Source organism: Marmota monax, unplaced genomic scaffold (assembly GCF_021218885.2).
Source record: "Marmota monax isolate L192 unplaced genomic scaffold, Marmota_monax_Labrador192_F-V1.1 WCK01_AAM20220418_F8-fsc00017, whole genome shotgun sequence".
Taxonomy (NCBI): Eukaryota; Metazoa; Chordata; class Mammalia; order Rodentia; family Sciuridae; genus Marmota; species Marmota monax.
The window spans coordinates 14712606-14724625 of record NW_026695241.1 but is presented as its reverse complement, the minus strand read 5'-3'; the positions used below and the strand labels follow the sequence as shown (position 1 = coordinate 14724625).

Below are 12020 nucleotides of genomic sequence, written 5' to 3'. Positions count from 1 at the left end.
AAGAACAAACTTTGTAAATTTTATCTTGGGTTACAAAAATTGCAAAAAAAAATTCTCTTTTTAGTTTTTCTAGATAAGAAATTGTCTTAGTTCTGCTGATTTATCAAAATAGTTGTCAAAAAATTAATCAGGAACCCATTTAAAAAATGTACCCTTCACCCAATATATATAATTCCTTAATGGTGAACTGCCCACCAAGGAGTACATCTAGAACTCCTCTTTTTGATAGACATGGTAGAAGTGTAAAGCAATGAAATTTCATGAACCATGTTTTTTTTTTTAATCTGAAGATTAAGTTAGAAATTTGGTGGCAACTAAAATCACTCATACACACACATGCACACACACTCAGGTACACACACAATGTTTCTTAACAGAAATTTAAATTAATGATTATTGAAAGGATAACTGAAGTCAACACTGAGGTAAAAGGGCTTTTTAATTGATAAAAAAAAAAAAAAAGAACAGAAAGAAAGAATGATCAAACAACCTGAAAGGTTACCTAGTTAAAGTAAGAAATACAGACTACTTAAAAAAAAAAAAAAGTAGATGGCTGGAAAACAGTTGTACAGTTCTCAAGAATTCAGCTCATAGGAACACTCAACAGTTGATCGTGAATGTCGTAGCCTAGGTACATATTTCTGTGCTTGAAGAGATCCTACTTTCTTATATCACTTGGATTAATTAGTGCAATAACCTCTAAGCACTTCTTCATTCTCCATGATGCCATTACAGAATAAATTCTCATCTTCTTGATGAAACTTCTACATTGGTTCTGTACAGCTTCTAGAATAAAATTATTCTGTTCACACTGTAAGATCTGGCCCAGTATGTCAAACCTCTCTTCTTCTAATTTATCGGATTTCCCACTCCTACTGAGCACAACTTCTAACATATCCCCCCCAAAGTTCTCTGCTTACACCAGTGCCCTTGCTCCCCCTCCCACATTCTATCCCCCACCTGAAGTGCCTTCCCCCTTTCTTTGTCTGGCTTGTGTCTATCTAGTTTTGGAGTCAGTTCCTTTAAGAAGCTTCTCCTGACCATGATGCCTAGGCTGGGTGAACAACCCTCCTTCTCAATGTTCTGTGCATGAATATGACCCTAGCCCTTATATACTGTGTGTTTTCCTATGACTTTATCTTTTGGGGACTAAACCCAGGGGCACTTGATCACTGAGCCACAACCCCAGCTTTTTTTATTTTTTATTTTGAGACAGGATCTCACTAAGTTGCTTAGGGCCTCACTAAGAGTTGCTGAGGCTGGCTTTGAACTTGCAATCATCCTGCCTCAGCCTCCAGAGTTGCTGGGATTACAGGTGTGTGCCACTGTGCTTGGCTCCTGTGACTCATCTTTATTCGCATACCTACCAGTGTAGAAATGAAGTCCTCTAACACAGTGACCCTGTCATTCTGAATTCCTCAAACCCAGCAGAGGAACTGAAACTGTTTAGAAGCTCAAATAAAGCTCACATGAATGAGTGAATAAATGAATATGGTGGCCACAGGTTGTCCACTGGGTGGTGGGAAGACCAGAGCACAAAGTTATCAGTGGCAGAATTTCAAGAGTCCTTGGAGAGAGATGTGGCTCTGAGAATGCAAAGGAACTCAGAATCATCTTGAGTGAAACTGCACCACGTGTTGAGAGAAGGACTGTCAGAGAACAAGCCGTGGGATAGGAGTCGAGAAACCCTCCTCTCTTCATTCTTTCCTCAAGAAACAGGGTGAGATCCTTTATTTGGAAGATCTCAACTTTTGTTCAGAGTAAAATAAAAGGTTCAATTAGGTGCTTTCTGATGTCATGATGCTATTGAGTATACTCTGAGGGAAACCACTGAATCACAAAGCGTGATTGGATAAAGACAGCAAGGAGCATGTGACCTTGAGAATAACGGGGACAAGGTACTGTGTTCTGAACAATGAAAACTTTCTGAGACGGGGAAGAGAAAACTGATGAAAAATGTGGGTTAGATGCTATGGTGTTCTCATTTAAACAACAACTACAACCATCTGTGACAGCAGCAAAGTGATTTTTTTAATCTTTTGGGGGCAGTAGAACTCTTCCGTCAAAGGAAAGACTATGGGAGAAGTCGAATAGGTAAAGCTAATGATTGTGCTGTGCTTATTTATGTGGGGCCCTGTTCTCAGCACTTTGCATCAATTTACCCATTGAGTCCTCACAAAATCCAAGTAAGTTGGTGATTTTATTATCCTCGTTTATAAAATGGGGTCATTGAGGCACACACACACACACACACACACACACACACAGTGTCACTCAGCTTGTAAACGGTGGAGACAGGATTTGAAATATCATGTTGAACTTCAAAGGCTGCCATCAGATGTACGTGGGTCTTGCCCTGCCAGCTTTCCCCCAGGATGGTCATGAGGTTTTAGAGATAAAAGTTTGAAAACCAGTGATGTCCAATAAAACACATATAACCTTGAGGGACGTTGGCCAGAGAAGTATGCAAGAACTCAGAAATTAGGAGGTTGGGGGAAAGGAAAGAAGGGAGAGGAAATGAGAGAGAGGGTTGAAGAGAGGGAGGAAGGAAGGGAGGGAAAGAAAACTCACCTTTTAAGTTATGGAAGGCATTCCCTGAGGCACCAAACCATATCTTTGCCATTAATAAATAACTTGTTCAAGGTAGCAATCCCTTTTCTGAAACTACTTAAATTAAAAGATCCGTTGCTGAGGGATGTTTTCTGACCAGAGCTATGTTATTGTTCAGATGTACCTCTTTTTGAAGTTTTTGAAGATCCTGCACTGATTTAAATGGAAGGACTTGTGCTCTTGCAGTTACTTGCCTTATTTCTGTATCCTTTATCCAGATGCTACAGAATCACTGCTTAGCCATTTTACAAATTACCATGGTGCTGAGAATAATTTTTCCTAAGCCTTAAACTTCCACCCATATTTCATGGTGTTGAAAGGTACTACACAGGCCTCAACTTTCTGTGCTACCCATACCCATGGCCCATGATGTCTGGGAGACAGTTACACTGTTTGTGTCTCTTACTGAAGAGGTAGTTCTGAGTCTTTTCCTCACCTGTGTCCTCCAGTGGTCATGCGACAGTGACTTTAACAGGGCCGGGGTGCCAGGGGGTGAGGGGGTGAGGAGAGGGAGAGCTAGTTCTCCCACTCCCCAGTGGAACATTCAACAATCTCTGATATGCAGAAAGTCTGAAAAAAATTGACTCTCAATTGGGAATTAGTGATTTAAGGTAATTTAAATGAAGCAAATGAATAAAATTATAAATTTAAATTTGGGGGCTGGGGTATAATGTAGGTCAGTAATAGAGGCTCCGAATTTGAGTCCCAGTACTGAAAATTTTGGAATATAATTATAGATTATAATGAATATAATAGAATATAATTATAGATTATAATGACCTGAAAATGAAGCTTGGCAAGACTGATCCATCAATCTCTCGTATTCAGAAAGTTGACTTTTTTTTTTTTTTACCTCTATGTATAAGAGGACCATCCTTCTCTGAATGAGACATTGATAGTCATTCTAGATTTGTGTGGATTGTCCCTCCAGAAAGTGCCAACTTGCCTTGCCTTGTCCCTTTAACCTACCCACTTGCAGTTTCATCGTGGCAGTAATTGCCATCACTCCTTCCTCCAATCCCCACCACTGTTTAGGGTCTTAGGATTCAATGCAGTAAATGGTTTTTCTACCACACACGTGCTTCTCTTCAGAAATGTTTCTGAAGGAGTGGCTGTCTGTATTGTGATTTTCAGGTTATTTTTAGTCGTTTGCATGCTGCATCTGCACACTATCCCAGTGTTTTCTAAACTAGATAATCATTCATCATCTTTGGGATTTTTGCCCTGTGTACCATCTGTGCTACTATTTCCTCAGTATATTTTAAGTAGACCACTTTTTTAACTGAAAGAAATTTATTTAGGAAAGCATACATTGCTGCTATAAATGCAAAATTATCATGACTTATTTAAGTGAGAGGTAAACAGAAAACTGAGTATAACAAAAACAAAAATGTAATGAAATTCTAGGCATAGGTTATTGTCTGTGAATGCTGTGAATACAAGGCTCCCTTCTCTTTGCAAAGAGAAAGAGTACGAAGTGTTGAGAAGCATTAAACAGATCCAACCCTGCTCTGTGTCCTTGATAGTATCAGAAGGACTGAAAGACAATAGGAAAAGGAATCACTTTTTCACTGTGTGATTCAATATTATTTCACTCTATGTAAGCTAATCTCGTATATCTTCAAATCATCCCTGTTCCCCATATTTCAAAATGGTTTTAGTAACAGTCAGTGGTCACAACATGAATAACAATTGGTTTCTAACCTAAAAAAGAGGTTTTCTATGCCCAGACAACACAGCCCAATAAAATAGAAAGAAAGAAAGATAGAATCGATCTTGCACCATGTAATGGCATCAGTTAATGACAAACCACGTATGCAATAATGTATATGTAGTATAGCCTAGCTGTGGAATGGGCTATACAAACCACCATCCAGGTTTTTATAAGCATATTCTATGATATATCACCACCATTAAGTGATGCATAACTCTATATAAAAATAAAATTAAAAAAAAATATGTGTAACCCCAGGCACAGTGGTACACACCTATAATCCCAGCAGCTTGGGAGTCTGAGGCAAGAGGATTGCAAGTTCAGATCCAGCCTCAGCAACTTAACAAGGCCCTAAAACAACTTAAGGAGACACTGTTTTTAAATAAGATAGTAAAAAGAGATAGGGATGTGGCTCAGTGGTTAAGCACCCCTGGGTTTAATCGCCAGTACCAAATATATATGCATATATTGTTTACATATTACATTTTAATGTATATATAGCATATATTTCAGTTAAGATTTTTCTATAGTAAGTAACAGATAACCCATTCTGCCCAGTTAAGAAGGAAAGAAATATTTAAAAGAATGATATAATTTACATGTTATATGATTTTATTGTCTGTTGACATCTTTATCCCAAGTGAATAAATCAATTCCTTCAGCTTTCAGGTCCTTTTCAGAATTTCTTATAGCTCCTGAAACTCTTCTTTCCCATTCTTTTAGAACCAGGCTTTCAAAATAGGCCAGGGTCCATAGCCTGCAAGGAGTTAGAGCCACAGCTAATGATCTGGTTAGGACAGTTTTTTAACCACAGCCACTGAACATCTGAAGTCCTATAACTGTTGGCTCTATATTGCCACCAATATTTTCTCAACTGTCCCTGACTCTCTTTGCTTGTTTTCAGTACTGGGGATTAAATCCAGAGGCTCTCTACTACTGAGTTACACACTCAGCTCTTTTATTGTATTTTGAGACAGGGTCTTGTTAATTTGCTGAGACTGGCCTTGAACATGCCATACCCTGTCTTCACCTCTCTGGGAGGTATACACTACCACACCAAGCCTGTCCCTGCCTATTTGAGTCAGAGAGTGTTATCCTATATGGAGGATCTTATTGGTGGGCAAAGGTACCTGCCTTGTCCTAGCTGCTAGAGGGAGGAGGTCTGGGAGAGGCATGCAATGTGGAATTCCCACCAAAGAGGGGCCATATGCCCTCAACATCACTTATCACTTCCTTCATTCTGCTTTGGGTGTATCCAAGACACTGTGTTGAGTGCTGGATTGGATGAAGGACACTACCAACACTCTCCTCTAGGATCTTCTAGTATAGTGTAGAAGCTAACGATTAGTCAGATAGCCACATAAACATGTAATTACGGTTGTGCAAGTGTGCTGAGTGTTCTTGGCAGGGGTGGGGAACTAACTTACGTAAACTAAAGTTCAGGGAAGGCTTTAAGCCTGAAGAAATGGTAGGAGTTGAGTATGAAGAATTGCAGGGGCAAGGGCATAGAGTGGAAAAGAGGGGTTTCAAGAACCAATGAGCAATAAAATTGGTTACTATTCCCTTTATAACACAGCACAGGGAGGGGGTGTGTAAATGTCTTTATAAACTAATATTTAATTTAAGTAATGAATGCAAAACCTGGGTTTTTCTTGAGTTTTCCAAATATAGTAGTATACCAAGACTCCTAGGGGATGCCTGACAGTCTATGTACACTGTTATATGTTTTTCCTATGCATACATTCTTGATATAAAGTTAATTTATGAATAAGGTAAATTAAGAGATTAGCAACAATAAATAATAATAAAACGGAACAATAGTAACAATGTACTGTAATAAAAGGTGTGTGGATATGGCCTCTGTCTCAAAAGAATTAAGATAAATAGGAATGTCTTTGAACCACAGTTGATTCCAGGTACCTGTAACCATAGAAAGTAAAAATGTGGATAAAGAGGGACCATTGTATATTGTTGTATTTGTAAGTCTAATTAATTACAACCATTACTTTAAGGGGTATTATTTAATAATACTTTCATGAGTTATTTAATATATTATTGAATCAAATAATTTAAATGAATAAAAAGTTTGTTTTGTACTTGAATGTTTGACAAAAGTTTCCCAATACTTAGAAAATTCTAGAGAATCTACTAAATTAGACCTTACAAGTGCCAAGAATCCCACATTTTTAGATACCCCAATACTATTTTTAGGGACAGGAGAGGAGAAAGTACCTTCTCTGGAGTGAGACCATTTGGGTCGAATGCCTTGCTTTCTGTCCTTGGTATGCTAAATTATCTAAATTATCTGGGCCTTGGAATCTTCGTTCATAACATAAGAATAATAATATTACTTGCCTTATCAGATTGCTAGGAGATGCAAATGAATTACTACTGTTAAATGATAGTTTTCAGAGCAAGGTAAAATTATAACTTTCAGGAGGGTGGAGGATGGGAAAGGCAGCGGAGCACAACAGACACTAGTATGGCAATTTGTAAATCAATGGATGTGTAACTGATGTGATTCTGCAATCTGTGTATGGGGTGAAGGTGGGAGTTCATAACCCACTTGAATCAAAGTGTGGAATATGATATGTCAAGAAATTTGTAATGTTTTGAACAACCCACAATAAAAAATTTAAAAAAAAATATAACTTTCATTCTGCCACAAGTTGAACACATGTTAACTATTTTAATTGACTCATTGCTGAGTATATATTAGTTTCCTAAGGCTGTCATAACACAGCACCACAAACCAGGTGCCCTTAAACAGTAGAAATTTGACTCTGTTGTAGTTCTGGAAGCTGAAAGTCAGGAATCAAAGTGTCAGTAGGGCCAAGCTTCCTCTGAAAGCTCAAGGGAAGAATCCTCCATGACTCTTCCTAGCTTCCCAGGGCCGCCAGCAATATTTGCTGCTCCATGGCTTGTGCTGTATTACTTCAATCACTAGCTTTAGAGCCCACCCCAATCCAGTATGGCCTCAACTTAATTAATTACATCTACAAAACACTATTTCCAAATGCAGTCACATTCTACGGTTCCAGCTAGATGTGAATATGGCAGGGTGGGGGGTGGGACTCTATTTGACCCATTATAATGAGGAAACAGGGAAGATATTACTATCTGTTTAAAGGAGAATCCACAAAAACAACATATTTGTAGATCAGGAATATCATCACTTTCTAATATACATCACAATTTGTTTATTTTTATGCTTTCTTACTTATGTTTTTTCCCTTTAAGCAAAAAACAAGCTTTTTATTTTGTTTTGGTGTGCATTTGTTTCACTCAGCTGCATCCCAAGTGCCCAGAAAGAGCTTGGTATGATAGGCAGTCAATAAATATTTGCTTAACAGAGGAGTGAATGAACGCTGGAATGAATGAATGGTTCTGGAAGCTCTTTAATGTCATTTTATTGGGTCTTTCCTGGCCTTTTATGATTCTTTTTCAAAGCCTTTGTGTTTTAGTGCTATGTTCTAGTGGATGGAATTCTGCCTATATTTCATTTTTTTCCTGGTTATCTGGGCCACCAGTTCTTCAGATACTGAAGTAACAGCTGATGGGGTTACACATCTCTCTCCACTTGTCTGGCCCTATGTTGAGACTGCTAAAGCCATGTTATAGACACTATTTTGAACAGTCACCTCCACAAAATATTAACTTCGCCAGGACTTCTAAACTTTTCAAATGTAGTATTCCTAAGTAATAGGAAAGAAATTTTCAGTGTATCAGGGATCTCCTGAAGTAAGCAAAAAAAATTCATTCAGAATTTCTAGTTTTATTATTTAAATTTAATTTCCAAAACATTATGGTCATTTTTAATTCTTATTCATCACATAGATATTAGATAGCTTATACATGTCTTCTTGGAGTATTTCCTTGTACTTTCATGGTAATGTAATAACTCATTTGAATATCCCAGAAACTCGACTTGAATGCCCAGAAGAGCAGGCATGGTAGGGCTTTTGAAGTAATTTGGGGTGCAGTATTATATGCCCATAAGAGTCCAACCTCAAGGATCAGACCAACTCCACTGAAGCTATGCCCATTTAGTCATTATCTCAGAGACCCGGATCCACAATGCCTGGATATTTTCATCTGTATGAACAAACCCTGGCAAAGTTGGAGTCTGAGTCTATTTTCTTAGATGACCTCTGATAAAGCAGCAAGCATAGAAAACTAATTAACAATGCTCAAAATATATTGCTCATGAATTAATCCCATCAGAACATACTGGTAAACTTACCAAAAGAGTTATTTTGTTCTGTCCAGATCTGAGAAATTGTTACCTTGAATTAATATCTTTGATTATTATAATGTTTTCTGGTTGTACAGTTAAGTTGGTTAGCCTTCAGATTAAAGTTTATTAGCGAAAGGTTCAGAGGCTTCTAGAAGTCCATGGTTGTGCTTCTGGGAATCTGTCATTATTGAAAACCTGGACTTACGCTTCTTAGATTTCCAAAAGTATCTTGGGCCCCCTAATAATTAAAGAAATTCTGCTTTGGAATAATTTGGCATTTTTATGTAACCATAAGTGTGTGTTTGGTATTCACTATGGCTCAATCTATTTTATTATAAAGAACACAAAACACTTTTAAAAAACAAACAAAAACTGCCTTGCCTTTGAATATGATGGCTTTTCTTATAAATATATTATTATGATGACTATTTTATTTATGCCTCACACATAGCCTGTCCTTTGAGGATTCTTTATACACAAAAGTTCACTAAATGTGGCCATTCTTCAAGTCAATACTTTAAAAACATACTTTACAAATGTCTTATGTGTCATATCTGACATTAAGTCCCTTCACAGAGTTTCTATTTTTTAATCAAACTAATCAATGTACTTAATTACTCTTTGCCTTTCATTACTGCTATTAAAAAATAGTGGAAAAAAATTTAAGCATGGGCAAAATGGTCCCAATTTGTTCAAAATTATAGATTAGATTTTAAAGCGTCCCATTTAGATGTCAGATTCTACTTATTTCACTTCAGTTCTGTATGAATTAGTAAGAACATTTAGGACAACATTCAATGCAAAATGTTTTGTTGTTTTGGTTTTATTTTTTTAAGTTACAAAGCAGGCATTTGTAATTTTTTAGACATCCGGTATATTGTTCCCTTACATGTGATGACATCCATATGTGCCCTGGATTTTCTGGCGTAGTTCTATTGAAAACATTTTGCCATTCAGAAAATGCCAGAAATTCAAATATTTCATCATCATCTTAAAATAAACTTGCCACATCATTTATGCACCTGGAAAGAGCTCCCTTGCGTCCAAGCTTTTCTCTCAGGAAACATGATCTCTCTATTTTCATTATACATTGAGGGTTTGGCTTTTATTTTGCAGATGTTGGCTTGATTTTACCCTTGCCCAAGTGTTATAATTACTCAACTCCAGAGAGGGAAATGAAATTGCCTCTTTTCAGGTGCTATCACATCATATTTTGTTATTTTAATCTTTTTGGGAGCTGAGAAGTTAGAAGTCTAACTTTGGGGAAAGACTCATGTAGGATCTGAGGACAGGTAGACCTAGGGCCTTCCTGTGACAAGATCTTCAGCAGGCTTGATGACTGCAGTATTTTCATCTTAAAGTCCTTTTCAATTATTTCTGGGCCCATGAACATGGTCCAAAGATTCAACATAACCAGAAATTCTACCTCTAGATCGATAGTATTTCATTGTAGTTTTTCTTCCTTTCTACTTAATTTTTTCAATAAATATTTCATACGGTAGTACTATTCTAGGCATTGGAGACACATGCTAAATTACTTCATTGACTTTATATTATAGTAGGGGAAAATAGCCAGCATTTTTTTAAAAAAAAGTAGAACACAAAGATCAACAGATGGCAAAATAAATAAATAAACAAACAAACAAATAACTGATATCTGGTGGAAGAAAATTGTGCATAAATACAAAAGTACTGAGGCAAAAGAGACATGGAAGAAACAGGCATAGTGTGTTAAGAAGCAAGAAGAAAAGAAATGTGGCTAGAGTAGAAAACGTAGTAGGAAATAAGGTCAGAGTAGTTAAAAGGGACAGATCTATCTATCTATCTATCTACGGATACATACATATATCACTATATATAATGATCTAATATATACATAGTAGTGTGTGTGTGTACATACACACACACTTTCCTGAATAAAAAGCTCTTAAGGATTTTGAGTCCCTCTTGCAGATATGCAAAGATCTGACTTACATTTTACTAAGGATCCCCCTGGCTACTGTTTGCTAATCAAGTAAGAGACATGAGGGCCTGAGCCAGCTTACTAGCAGGAGAGGTGATGAGAAATGTTTGAATCCTGGATTTATTTTGAAGATGAATCCATCTGCATTTCCTAAGACTGTGGAGTCTGAGGAAAAGACAAGAGTTGGTAATGTCTTAGCTTGGATTCTTCTGAAAGGAGAGCCTGCTCAGAAATCCTCCATGGGAAATTTGATTCTAGGGAGCAGAACTATAGGATGGACAAATGAAGCAGGGCAGGAGGGAGAGTTTGTAGCTACTAGGAACAAATGGTTGCTGTATCCCATAAGACCACCTGAGAATTCAGATAAGTATCTCAAGATCCTGGTTCTAGGAGGGAGGAAAGGAAAACCATATCCCCCAGTTCCTGTCCCTATAGGTCAGGATGTCAATTCTATCAACCTTTCAGATTCCTTGTGCATGGATGATAAAATAATTCCTGAGAACTAACAGAAAGCTCCAATGTGACAGGTGAGAGGCATATGGTGCTTGGCTGAGGTATAGTGCTATCAAGTTGTAGCTTGTGAAGCCAGCTGGAACTCACACCACCGTGTGGTGGCTAGGCTAGGAGATAGGTCGGGCTGAGAGGATCTACAGTGAGGTACAGAGGTGTTCAAAGTAGTTCAGCCTTTACATGATTTCTCATTTGCCCAAGTTTCCTACATATCTGGTTCCCACACTAAAATGTAGGGCCTCTGTTTTTGTAAGAATGATGTTGTCCTTACTTCTTTCCTGTGTGAGAGGACAATGCAAATCCAGTCGGCTACAGAGCTCCTTTTAAGACACAATCATTGCAAAGGTATAATATGAAAGTTGTCATGATATTTATCTTTTATGAATGATTGATCCAAGTTGCTTTTGTTACATTTTAACAATTTTAGTTATGACTTGAATTACATTTCTTTTTTGTACTGCATTTAAAAACCTATCACTAGGGCTGAGGCTGGGGCTCAGTGGTAGAGGCACTGGGTTCTATCCTCAGCACCACATAAAAATAAATAAATAAAGACATTGTGTCCATCTATAACTAAAAAAATATTTTTAAAAAAACCTATCACTATTATGTTGTTTTCTTTTGTTCAGTTAATTATATTGTGTCAACTCTAGAGTCATACTATGTGTTTTCATAATATCTCATTAAGTCCTCAAAGTGGCTCTGGAAGGTACATGCCTGACTCTAATTTATAAGGTGAACTGAAACCCAAAAATATCAGCTTCCTTTCTCTTATGTTACTTATCACTAATAAGTGAAAGAATCAGAATTCAAACTCAAACTCCTGACTCTAAATCCTAGTCCTTCTATGTTATGTCATAGCTATCTTCCTAAATATGGTGTCTCCTCTTCTCTTTTCCTCTTTCTTTCTCTCTCCCTTCCTCCTTTCTCAGTTGTAAAATTCACATGACACAAAGTTGATCACTTTTTAAAAATTTTTATTGGTG

The 12020-nt window shown here is 37.3% G+C and overlaps 1 protein-coding gene across 3 annotated transcripts in view; it reads left to right on the top strand.

Moving 5' to 3' along the window:
- The window catches only part of Tshr (thyroid stimulating hormone receptor), a 145151-nt gene that overhangs the window by 781 nt on the left and 132350 nt on the right, over positions 1-12020 (top strand). The window lies entirely within an intron of this gene.